At 51.3% G+C, this 11,703-nt stretch overlaps 1 long non-coding RNA gene across 1 annotated transcript; it reads right to left on the bottom strand.

Annotated features, from left to right (window-relative positions):
• Positions 1-10,237: 10,237 nt before the first annotated feature.
• LOC128139611 (uncharacterized) lies at positions 10,238-11,402 on the bottom strand. The gene is made up of 2 exons (XR_008234441.1): positions 11,279-11,402; positions 10,238-10,755 (listed from the first exon to the last, which is right to left on the bottom strand). It is a non-coding gene; the product is annotated as an uncharacterized LOC128139611 (long non-coding RNA).
• Between the last annotated feature and the right edge of the window lie 301 nt (positions 11,403-11,703).

Genomic DNA, 11,703 nt, shown 5'->3' with positions numbered 1-11,703 from the left:
CCGGGCGGCCTCTGCCGCTCCCGGCGCGGGTCGGGCGGCGGCGGCCGGCGGGGGGGTGCTGCGGCGTGCTGCGGCGGCGGGCGGGTCCCGGTGCCCGCAGGGGCGGGGAAGGGCCCCGGCTGCTGCTGGCGGGGGGTCCTGGAGCGGGGCCGGGCTAGGGGTGCTTTGGCTGGGGGGGTTTGGGGTGCGCGCCCGGCGATGGCGGGGAAATAAAGCCTGAAACGGCAATCCTGAAGCGACGCCCTGCCTGTGCTGGGGCTGCCCCGCAGAGGCGTGGGGCCGGGCCCTCCGCAGGTCCCGAGCACTCCCCAAAACTGCGCGTGGGGCCCCGGGGGTGCAGGGCTGTGGGGTGGCTACGCTCGGCGTCGCCCGTGGGCGCTGCAGGGTCAGAAATGGAGAACAAGTTTTCTGTTCCTGGGGCTTGAAAACAGGCTCGCCTGGCTGATTTTGGGGCTCGGAAACAGACCGAGCTGCTGCGCAGCTTTGGGCCCAGAAACAGAGGTCCGGCCCTGCGTTTTTGGGCCTTGAGAACAGGCTCGGCAGCCGGGTTTTTTGGCTCCCAAATGGGCCCCGAGTCAGCTGGCGTGGGGGCCAAAAGCAGGAGCCGGCTTGGCTGGTTTGGCAGGCGGGTGGGAGGGTGTGGGGAGCTGCGGGGGGAAGCAGGGGGTGGGCAGGGTGCGTGGACCCTCCCCAGAGGTGGGGGTCTGGTTGTGTCAGACGCCAAAGTTCGGGAGGCCGGCACGCAGGAGGCCGAACTCAACATCTGCGATGGTCTGTGGGGGGGAAAGGCGCTTTTCAGACCCCACGTGCCCTCTTTGAGTCCAGCTCTTCTTTCTGCGCTGCTCAGAATAGTTGTTCAGTAATTAATCGCCCAAACTAACGAATATTTATACGGCGTGTAACTCTGATGTTTAATCCTAATGCTCCGGTTTTGACAGCAGTTGATACACAACCTTATGGAAAGCCCAGGCCGTTGCACATAGCTGGAGCTTGTAAGGAGAAGCAGCTGAAATCAGCCGGAGCTTCAGTGCGGAGCTGGGGCTTCAGTGAGCCAGAACTGTAGCAAGCGGGAGCTGGAACGAGGCGGGGTGTCCGCTGTCTGGAGCGTGCGTTAGCCAGAGGCAAAAGTACCTGCGGCTGTAACGAGCAGGAGCCGCGATGAGCTGGAGCGTCTTTTCGCTGGAGCGCCCGTCGGCCGGACCGCGCTCCCAGCACGGCCGAAGAGCGGCCGGGCGCAGGCAGGGCTGTCCACAGCGAGCGGCTCTGAGCAGCAGGGAGGTGAGTTGTCCTTCTGCCAGCGGGGAGCCCGGCCTCTTCCCTCGGGGATGGGATCCACGCCACGCTCCTCTCTCTGCGTGGAGGGTCTCGCCCGGTCCGTTCCCGCGGGCAGAAGTGAGGTGGGGGTCCCCTGGCCCTCCTGGGGCAGCCCCCCCTGCGAGGGGCTGCGGGCGAGGTGTCGTTGTCCCCTTGGTACCGGGCAAAGGGAAGAGAAACCGGCCGGTGGGAGCTCCTGGGGTGCAGAGCCCTTCCGGCAGAATCCTCCCCTGTCTTTTCACCGTTGGCTGGGTGTGACAAGCAGGTTCATTTCTTTGTCTCCTCTTTTCCCAGTGTCACCTGCCGCGTCACACAAAGAAAATCCTGGTTAATTCCGCTTGCTGCTCAGGTAATCGCACGTATTGGGCTGGTGGAGTGGAGAGGAAACACTTGCGAGTTCGAGGGCACTACAGATGCTCCATGTTAAACCCACAGAAAAGGCAAATTTGCTGCTAGTGCAGAAAAGCTGATGGAAAAATTGCTGTTAAGAGATCGTGCCCTGTTCCTGAACTGGTCCCTTGATATGTTTTTGTTTCAGGTGAAAGAACGAAATTTCATGTCTGGTAAATTCAGAGCTGCCTGTTAGCTTCTTTAGGGTCGAGTGTTTCTCTTCTCTCTGTTCAAGTTGGAGATAACCTTTTATTTTTTTATGTATAACTGAATTTTTAGGAATATGTGGTGTCCCTGTAGTTCACTTTTGAGCACCTAGATGCCAGTAGAAATGTAATGGATGAAACATGATGGAAACTGGTACTTAAACTTGATTTTTTATTTGATTTTTTTTTTTTTTCCTTCCCCCTTAAGAGTGTTGATGGCATGTTGTCCCGTGGCACAATCCCCATTCTGTTCAGCGGAGTCTTCAGTCTAGGACTTTTAAGTAAAAAAGTTTGTCCTTCCAAAAAAGGACTAGTCATTCATCGGACCGAGGCATAGACTTGGAGAGTCGCTTAAGTATGTGATCGGAATTAAAGCCAACTTTCACTTAATGTTGCTGCTGTTGGTCTTTGCTTTCATTGCTTTCTCCACCACTCTGTCATGGTTGGGAGCTCTGAATCGTAATTTTTTTCAGTCTCTAACACATTTCCACCCCCCCAACCCCTCCCCCCAAAAAAGGAGAGGCAGTGTCTAAAAGTTAATTAGTTTCCTCACAAATGCGTGAATAAATAAAATCTGAGTTATGATGATTAAAACCATAAAAATGACACCAGTCCTGCAGATCTGGACTATTTCTGAACAGGCATTCATCACACACAAAAGTCGTCAGGGTACGGGTCACCTGCGCTTCATGCTCTGACAAGACAAAATGCTGAAGCAGGGATGAGCTCTGAAAGAAAAAAAAAAAAAAAGGATACAGGGTCACGGTTTTGTTTTGTTGTTGTTTGTTTTGAAAGAGTGCATTATTGACTGGTGCCAGCATGCAGAGCTCTTCTGCTGCCTGACCTCTCCTTCTCTTTTGTGGCTGTAATTGTCATTTGCATAATTGTAGAAGAGCAATTAAGTTACTTGCCTCTGTGAATGTGCTGGTAATACCAGGAAGGCAAATGCTTGAACCAGTAGTGAATAACTTGGCTACAAGTAGAATTTCTGAAGGAAGAACAGCAGCAGCAACAGGAAGCAAATAGCAAGTGACCAAAAATTTGCGTGTGTCAAACGCATCAAAGCTTTATTGCCAAATGTTGTTTGGCAGTATGTTCCAAATGGCTTTTTTTTGGTAAACGTAAATTTTCAGGAAGTTCAGGGTTGTGTGTGGCAAAACGTGTCCCTCTGCGTACGCGTCCTGCTACGTAAATAGCATGGGTCAATGGCAAGTCCAGCGGCAGGGCTGCTGTTCCCTACTCTCGACGTTGCCGTAGTAGTGTTGCGGTATTGAGACCTTAACGGACGGGCTGAGGAATGGAAGGAGAATGCCCGTTTTCTGTAAGGGCTCAGAATGCCGACCCTTTTCGCTGCCTGCCGCTCCCCTGTGCGTGAGATGAAGCTGTTTTATTTTTCTCCCTTGTTCCTGGTCTAAATATTTCTGGAGCTGTTGCTGCTGTGGGTTTGCAATTTGTGTTACTGCGTTTTTGTAGCATTCTAGCGATGGTCATTTCTACTGTGGCGAAGCATCGAGATACGGTTTTCGGTTTAAAGCATCAGAAACTACGTTCACCGAAACCGGTAACTCGCGGCGTAGGTGAAGCCAATCTGGCACGTGCAGCTGTGCTCGCAGGGATGCTCGGTGGCTCCTCATCAAAACGGCAAGGTGTGTGTGTGTGGACATCTGTAGGGTTGCGCTCTGGGTCCGAGAGCGTTAACGTATTTTTGCTGTTGGAAGATGGAATGGAGCGTGTGCCTGTTAAATCTCAGGGCAGTCAAAAGCTAGGAGGGACCCTGAGCGGGTTTGGTGGCACAACTGCGGTTTTAAAAGATCTTGACCGTTTGGAGCAACAGCCTGGAAAAAATCATTCCTTTTTTGCAACGAGGCAGTTCACAAGGACAGATGTGTTGCTGTGCTCTTTAGCAAAAATACTCAACTTAGGACATATAGGGTGATGAAGTCTTGGCTATACTAAGGCTTGAGAAAATGTATGTAGGTGTCTCTGTCTGTCACCTGCGTGTATCTAGGAAAGTGAGTTCTAGTGAAACTAAAGTTACCAATGAGTCAAAAAAAAAAAAAAAAAAAAAGGCACGGTTGTCTGAAAAATGCAAAAGCTTTAGTGGCCTGTGTCAACAACTGTACCGAAGATGATGCAAAAATACTTTTTGCTCTGCTCAGTCGTACTGTCTTCACAAACCTTCACAAAAAAAGGCAGCTTTGGATTCCTACCCAGTTTTATGCTAAAGTTTTGTTTTGTTTTTTTGTTTGTTGGGGTTTTTTTTTTTCCCCTCTCTCAGGTGGATGTCAGCTGCCACCATTTCACTGTGGTTGCCCTTTCTTCTGCCGTGAAAGTACAAGACAGATGGAAAGATTCCGTAGTGGTCTGCAAGTACAAGGTACGCCTACGATGTGTGTCTGCATTTTTCCAAAGGTACTTGTAGTATGGACTTTAAAGTTAACATTAAGAATGTGCCAACTCTCCTTCCACATTTTTTCTGTGAAATATTTTAATACGAATACTAAAACTAAGGTCTGTTCTGGAGCATGTTACGCTTACACCAAGTTGACTTCCCTCTGTCTGTTTCCTCTTCCTGAAAGCATGTAGTCTTCTGTTTCCGTGCGCTTACTAGTAAATGATACCGTGAAAATAATTTTGTACTAAAAGAGGGGAGAAACTGTTCGTAAGAGTTCAGCTGTTCAGAAGAAACGGGCTTTGTTTTCACGATAAAAGCTTTATGCTTCTGCAGTCAATGAGTTTTTTTTAAATATCTTATAGGAGTACTCGACAACCTTACTGAGATAACTAGCACCTGTACTAAAAGCAATCAAGGTCAAAGAAGAGACGCGGACAAAACAGGACAAACGGGTGTCGCTTCCGTGTGTTTTCCAGGTTTTCCCAGGAAGCATCAGCAGCCTTGTAACTAGTGACAGTGAGTCCTGAGGTGGTTTTGGTGAGTTACTGCTTCAATAATGTATTTTTATTGGATGTATATAAACATGGGCACACCCTTTTAGTGTAAAGTGAATTATTGAGATTTATTCTTTATTTTTCATTTTGCTTTTTGAAGTTTTCCACTTCACTTTCAGCTTTATTCACCAAACAAGCAAGATGCAAAGCAGCAGCGCAAGGGCTGTAGCTGTTGCGGTGGATCCGTAAGCGTAGATTCTGATTGCGTATGACCTCGTCCCGCAGCCTCCCAGGGTTATCTCCCTGCAGCAGTGCTGTAAGGAAGGGAGGAGATGTTTTCCAACACCGGCAAGAGTGTTCACTTGTATGCTAAGAAGGTGTTCAAAATGGTATCAATTAGCCTAAATGCTGATTTTAAGCGTTCAAATCGCTCTTAACTTTTAAAGGAGGTGGTGTATTTCGAGCTGACCTGTTTACCTGGAATCCTCCTTTAGCTCAGCGATTCTTCTTGTGCACCCCCAGCCTCCGTTGGCAGGGCGGTATGACAAGCTGGAAGGTCCTTGACTTAGTATAAACACTGCTTAGCAACAACTAAAGCGTCGGTGTGTTGTCAACATTGTTCTCATCCTAAATCCAAAATGGCCCTGTACCAGCTACTCAGAAGAAAATTAACTTTATTCCAGCCGAAACCAGGACAACCCCAAACCCCCTGATTCTGGGTCTGCAACGGAAAAAAACTAACGAATTTGGGACTCCTGGGAAAGCCAAATCCGCCTGGATTTGTGCAGCTGGAAAGCAAAAAAAACCCACCCCATTTTCACGCACAAAACCACAACCAAAAGATCACCCCTTTTTATGTTGTGGAAAAGCACTGAAACACACCCCAAACTGAGTATTTTGAAAAAGCAGAAAACTCCCCAGTTTGGGGAAGATTGGGGGTGAAGCACAGGCAGTTTGAGGGGCATTGCTGGGGGTCCTCCCAGTGTGGATGATCTGGTGTGGATTCTCTGTTGCGGGTTATCCCAGGTGAGTTACCTGCTGTGGATCATCCCGGGTGGACTCCCTGGGGTAGGTCATCCCCACCCGTGTCCCCCCCGTGCACCTTTGTACCCTCCCCTACCCTCCCCCGTGTGTGTTTCTCCCCCATATGCCCCCCTGTTGCTCCGGCCCGCCCCCTTCACCCATGCGAGTTTTTAACCCATGCGAGTTGTTTCCCCCCGCATCCCCTGCTCTCCTATCTCCTGCCCCCCCCCCCCTCCCTCCCCCCCATCATCCGCCAGGCTTCAGACCCCTGGCATGCTGCCTGCACCCCATTCTCTGTCATTTTTTTTTTCTTCTTTTCCTTACAAGTTGTTGTTGTTGTTTCTTTTTAATGATTAAACTGTTTTCGTTTCAAGCCACGAGTTTTCCCACTTCCGCCCTTCCGATTGTCTCCCCGTCCCACTGGGGGCGGGGGAGCGAGCGAGCGGTCGCGTGGGGCTTCGTTGCCGGCTGGCGTTAAACCACGACACGAGGTGAGTTGGAAGCCCTGCCTGGCTAATGCTGGAGGCTCTCTGTGTTCCTCCTGCCGTCTTGACGGGCCGTCCTTGTTCTTCATTGCCGCTTTATAGCGAGCGCCTCTTGCTCCATAAGCAGCAGTACTCGGGCCGTGCAGGTACGGCGCGTTGCAGGCAGCAAAGGGCAATTGTGACGCTTGCTGGCGGGAGCGGCAAGGAGTGCGGAGCCACGCTCCTGTAGGGAGCAAAGATGGAACCTCGAGGGCTCTACGGTCATCTGCTGAGGACATCTAATATCCTGACGCGCCTCTTTTTGCTTTCCCTGCTTCACGTCTAATTACTTTGCATGCCGGAGGGCAGGGCGGTAAGTAACACCGTGCAGCGTCTCTTCGATAAGAGACAAGCCCCGCACAAGAAGCCTTGCGTGCGTGCAGGATTAGGAGAGCAGAGTTGTGATAGCACAGAGGTGAGGAAAGGTGCGCCCACCCCAACAGAGCCCCAGGATCGCCAGGGTATCACTCACTTGCAGATCGGCCGCTCGCATCTGGTCCGCTGGGTTGCGCCGTTTCCTGCTGAACAGAGCTGCCCCTCTGGCACAAAGCAGCTTTGGGTCTCTCGTGGCCTGCCTTCAGGCTGTCACCTGAACCAGGCGTTATTTTTTTTTTTTTTTATTTAAATCTCTCGCCAGCATCTGTTGACTGGCTGCTGTCCCTCCCACAACCCTGATGCCACATGCAGACGGATACAGCAGTCCCTGGGGCTTGGTCCAGGGCAACCCCCCCTCCCCCTGCCGTTTGCAGGTTCCCTGTGCTGCTTCTCCTCTCTGGATAATGGGGTGGGGGGGCAGGGACAGAAGCGACCGCCCGAATGGTCTGTTGTTTGCGCTTGACTGCTGTAAAGGCTCCAGCCACTCGGGTGCTTTTTGGAACGGGGGCAATGAAGAGGACTGCCCGGGCTGCGAGTGGGGAAAGGGCAGGGAAACGTAAGCCCTGTGCCCCCAGTAAGTAGTTACCGCCTGTGGCTGGTCTCTACTGGGCTGAGCTGTCAGTCGTGTCTCATCCAGCTGATGCTCAGAAGAGGATCGTTCCGGGGATGCTGCTGCCCGGCGAGCGAAGGGGGGAACTGGCGTTCGGGAGGCGCGCATGCGCGGTGGCGCGTGTGGCTGGGCCCCTGCTGTTGCCTGGTAACGGAGGCGCTGTACGGCAGGTGGGGAGGAGCGCATGCGCGCTGCGCCTTTTACGGCGCTCGCCGCTGTTGCCTAGCAACCTTAGCGCGACACGGCGTCTCGGCAAGCGTGCATGCGCGATGGCGCAGTTTACGGCGCTTGTGCTGTTGCCGAGCAACCGAGATGCTGTACGGCAGCTCGGAGGCGCGCATGCGCGTTGCGCCTTTTACGGCGCTCGCCGCTGTTGCCTAGCAACCGTAGCATGACGGCGCTTCTCGGCAACTGCGCATGCGCGGCGGCGCGGTTTACGGCGTCCGTGCTGTTGCCTGGCAACCAGAACGCGGCGCAGGAGCTCGGGACCCGCGCTGGCGGCGCGTTTCGTCGCCGCTCTCTTCCGCCACCTAGTGACCAATGTTCGGTACTGCCGCTGGGGAGCCGCGCTGGCGCCTCGTGCCAAGCGCTCGCCGCTGCCCCCTGCGACCAATGCTCGGTACTGCAGCTCCGAGGCTGCGAGTGCGCGGGGCTCCCCCCGTCCCGCACGTGCCGTCCGACGGTAACGGCAATGCGGCGCCGGCGGGAGGTGCCGCCGCGCTCGTTGCTTCCTCCCGGTAAGGAAACGCCGCCGGAAAGGAAAGCTTGCATGGGCTGTCTCTGCCGGGCCTCCCTCTCCACGCGGCGTGACGCGGCGCGGGAGCACAAAGGGACAGGCAGGGCACTTACCGGCTGTGGGCAGGAGCTGCTGCGGCTGAAGCTGGAGAGGCCAGAGAAAGGTAGAGAAGAAGACATGGAAGGCCGGCCGGCCGCCCGGCTGGCAGCTGCCTCCCGCTGCAGGCAAGAGAGAGCCTGCCTCTCCGCATGTGGAAGGATCCCTCTTCGCAGTCCACAGCAGGTCAGACCGCCAGGGTGCACCGCAGGGTCCGTATGCAGCACCGACGGTGCGGTGCGGTACGGCCGCGTAGTGTGCGGGCGAGCGAGGCTCCGTGCCTAGGAAGCCTCGTCTTGCAAGACCTGCGAGACACGTGTTCTCCTAGGGGGAGGACGGCCGTGCAGCCGGAGTTACAGAAGAGGAGGGGAGCGGGAGAGGAGCCGAAAGAAGCGTCTGAACCGGCAAAGTCTCCTGGCAGCACCAAGAAACAGAGCTGTGGTGAGCCCCGGGCCCTCGGGGCCCTGTCTCTCTCTCCCCTCTTCTGCGTTCTGGTCCCTCCCTGCCCCTCCCGTGGCCCCCTCTCTTTCCCACACCGCTGCTTTTTTTTTTTTTTTTTTTCCTTTCCTCCCTTGTACCTCTGGTACTGAAAAGCCGGTCCAAGAAACTCTCTAAGGCTCGTTTTGGAGTTTTAGAAAGCAGGCATTCTTCACTGCAGCGCTGGATGCACGGGGGATAGTTCCACCTAGCGTGCGTGCCACAGCTTTAGCACAAACAGGTTATATAGACTAACTAATTGCATGTGAATCAGATTAGTATATGTATACATAAAAATGATGGCAACTGATTATCATAGTACTGCCTACATCCGATCATGCGCAATGAAGGATCCATTTGAGATGAAGGGCTGCTTTTGCGACCACCGACCCATTTGAAGTTCTTGCTGGCTGTCCTTGAAGTCTTTATTCTTGTCCTCGTTCTTTGATCTTGAAGCTTAATGCAGTTTCAATCGCATGCGGTCAGTTTCAGCACTGTTCTCATCTAGCCTACAGGAACATCTAGTCATAAGAGCAAAGAACTGCAAAACTTAGGAGTACCTACCTCTGCTAGTTAATTGCTTGGCTATACTTTTGTCTATTGTTTCAATCATCGTGTTAGTGTAAGATTTCTAATAATTATTTACCAAATCTCACTTTTACAGTCACCTAGCAGCAAACCAGTTTCCACGGCTGGTACAAAATATTAAAACCATCCAAAAATATTTAGACGTGCCATACAGAATGTACGGAAATATGCTATCAGAGGTGTCCCAGGGGCAGGGGGAGCATCGGGGGGGGCCCCGAGCCCCGGAGCGGACTCGCTGGCAGGACTCGTTAGGCGTGCGACTGACTGAACGGACACCGGCCGGCCGGCCCCGTTGCCCTCCGGGCTGCGTTTGCGCTCCCTTTGCACAGGGCGAGGGGCCGTGAGGGAGCCCAGGGGAGGAGGAGGTGAGGCGCTGGGGGGGTCGGGCCATGCCCCCCCTGTTCCTGCTGGGCTCCAGCTGTTGCAAATATTCTGGTAAAGAAATCAAAATTTAATCACGTAGAAGAGTTAGGTTTGATTACGAAGTAAAATTGTGAAGCATAACGTATAGGATTGTTACGTTTGAAACGCAGCCATAGAAACTTTAGGAACTGCGTTACGTGTGACTATCGGAACCTTAATATTGTTAAAGTTGGAAATAGCTAACCCTAGAAACCTCACCAGGAAGTTACAGGTTTTTCTATGTTCCGTTTCAAGAAACGAAGGAAACCGTCGTGGACACCAGTTTGCTGCTCGGAAACCCCCTTACCCTTCCCATCTTGATTTGAGTATCGAAGATTCCAGTCAGTAGAGCTAAGTGTAACTGACCAATGATTGCTTTTAAATAAGAATATTGATAAGGTTATATAACCAAAGGACCAATCCTTATAAAGGTTAAATTTAAGAACGAGCATAGTATGCATTTTTATGGAAAGAGCTTATGTAACAATGACCTGACAGAAAAAGTCTGTAAAAACTGACGGATTTTGATACTAAGCGGGACACGCCTTTGGAGGAGCGATCCCCCGTGTCCCCAGCGTTGCGATAAACAAAGTGCCTGCTTCTTAACTTCACGTTGGTGTTAAGGAGTTTTATTCTGGATTTCGGTAACGGTTTTGGCGACCCAGACGGGACCTTGCGAGTGAGACTGGACGAGATCGAGTGTCGATCGAACTCCGGCCGGCACCGAGGTATTCTCGGGGAGAACCATCACCCTCGACTCACAAAGCTCCTCGCAGCGTTCCCTGGAAAAAAGGTAAGGCGCTGCTGCTTTGGAATTTGTTTGGAAAGCCTGCCCGCGAGGCGCGGCGAAAGCTTCGCAGGGTTGGGGCTTGGAGGGTACCCGTTTGCATTGGAAGCCTAGGCGTCTGCCCGTAAGTCGTAAGCGAAAGCTATTGCTGGGTTGGACTTTGTGTATTATTTGGGACAATTGTCATTTGCGTTTGTTTGGTATTTGGTATTTGAATGTATATAAGTATAAAGGCATTAGCAAAATTGTTTAAGAATAAGAGTGCAGGAAATAGAACTGCTGATGAAAAGATGCCAAAAACATCACCGTTGGGATGTTTATTGGCACACTGGGGTGAACTGCAGGAAAAATGGGAAACAGACAGAGCTTTGAGTTATAATACTATATTGCAATTACTGTTGTTTTGTAGGAGAGAGAGTAAATGGAATGAAGTGCCATAGGTAGATTCGTTCTTTTGAAGTGAGCCTATCTGACGGGGACCGGAGGGGAGGCTCCCAGCAGAACCTCTGGTTACAGCTAAACTGGGAGAACACAAAAAATTGAATTTGAATTGACACTAGAGTCACCTTTCCAGTTTTAAATACCTTAGAGGGAGAGTTAAGTTTTGAAGAAATTGGTGGTGTTGGTGCAACAAGTGAACGAGAAACTAGACCCTTCTTTAAATCTTTAACAATGACATTAGGAAAGCAATGGGTCACTCAGCAGTTTTTGTATGTGCCAAATTCTCCTAAACTCCTGTTAAGGGGAGATCTACTGGAGAACTTAGAGGCAGAAATTAAATTAAAAAATGGAGAGATTAAAATTTTAATTCCAGAAACTAAACGTATCGAAGCAGTGGCTTTGTTGTTACAGGATGGTTACCGAAAGCAGAAGATTATACCAGTCAAAGTATAATGCTGTAATTCCAACCGTCTGGACTGGGAAGTTCCCGGTAACTCCAAAAAGCAGAACCTGTGAGACTCGATTTAAAGCCAGGATCGAATCCGCTAAGAATTAAACCATACCCCCTAATACTGGAAAGTCGGAAAGGGTTAGTACTGAGAATACAAAAATGTCTAAAGTACCAACTGTTAATAGAATGTGAATCCAAATATAACACCCCGACCTTGCCTGTTAAAAGGCTAATGAAAAAGATTATAGATTAGTTCAAGACCTCAGAGCAATAAGTCAAATAGTACAAGATATTCATCCGATAGTAGCAAATCCTTATACTTTGTTAACAACCCTAACAGAGAAACGAGAATGGTTCACAGCGTTAGACTGAAAAGATGCCTTGTTCTGTATTC

This window comes from Harpia harpyja, chromosome 1 (assembly GCF_026419915.1).
Source record: "Harpia harpyja isolate bHarHar1 chromosome 1, bHarHar1 primary haplotype, whole genome shotgun sequence".
NCBI classification, from domain to species: Eukaryota; Metazoa; Chordata; class Aves; order Accipitriformes; family Accipitridae; genus Harpia; species Harpia harpyja.
This window is presented reverse-complemented; position numbering and strand designations above follow the sequence as displayed.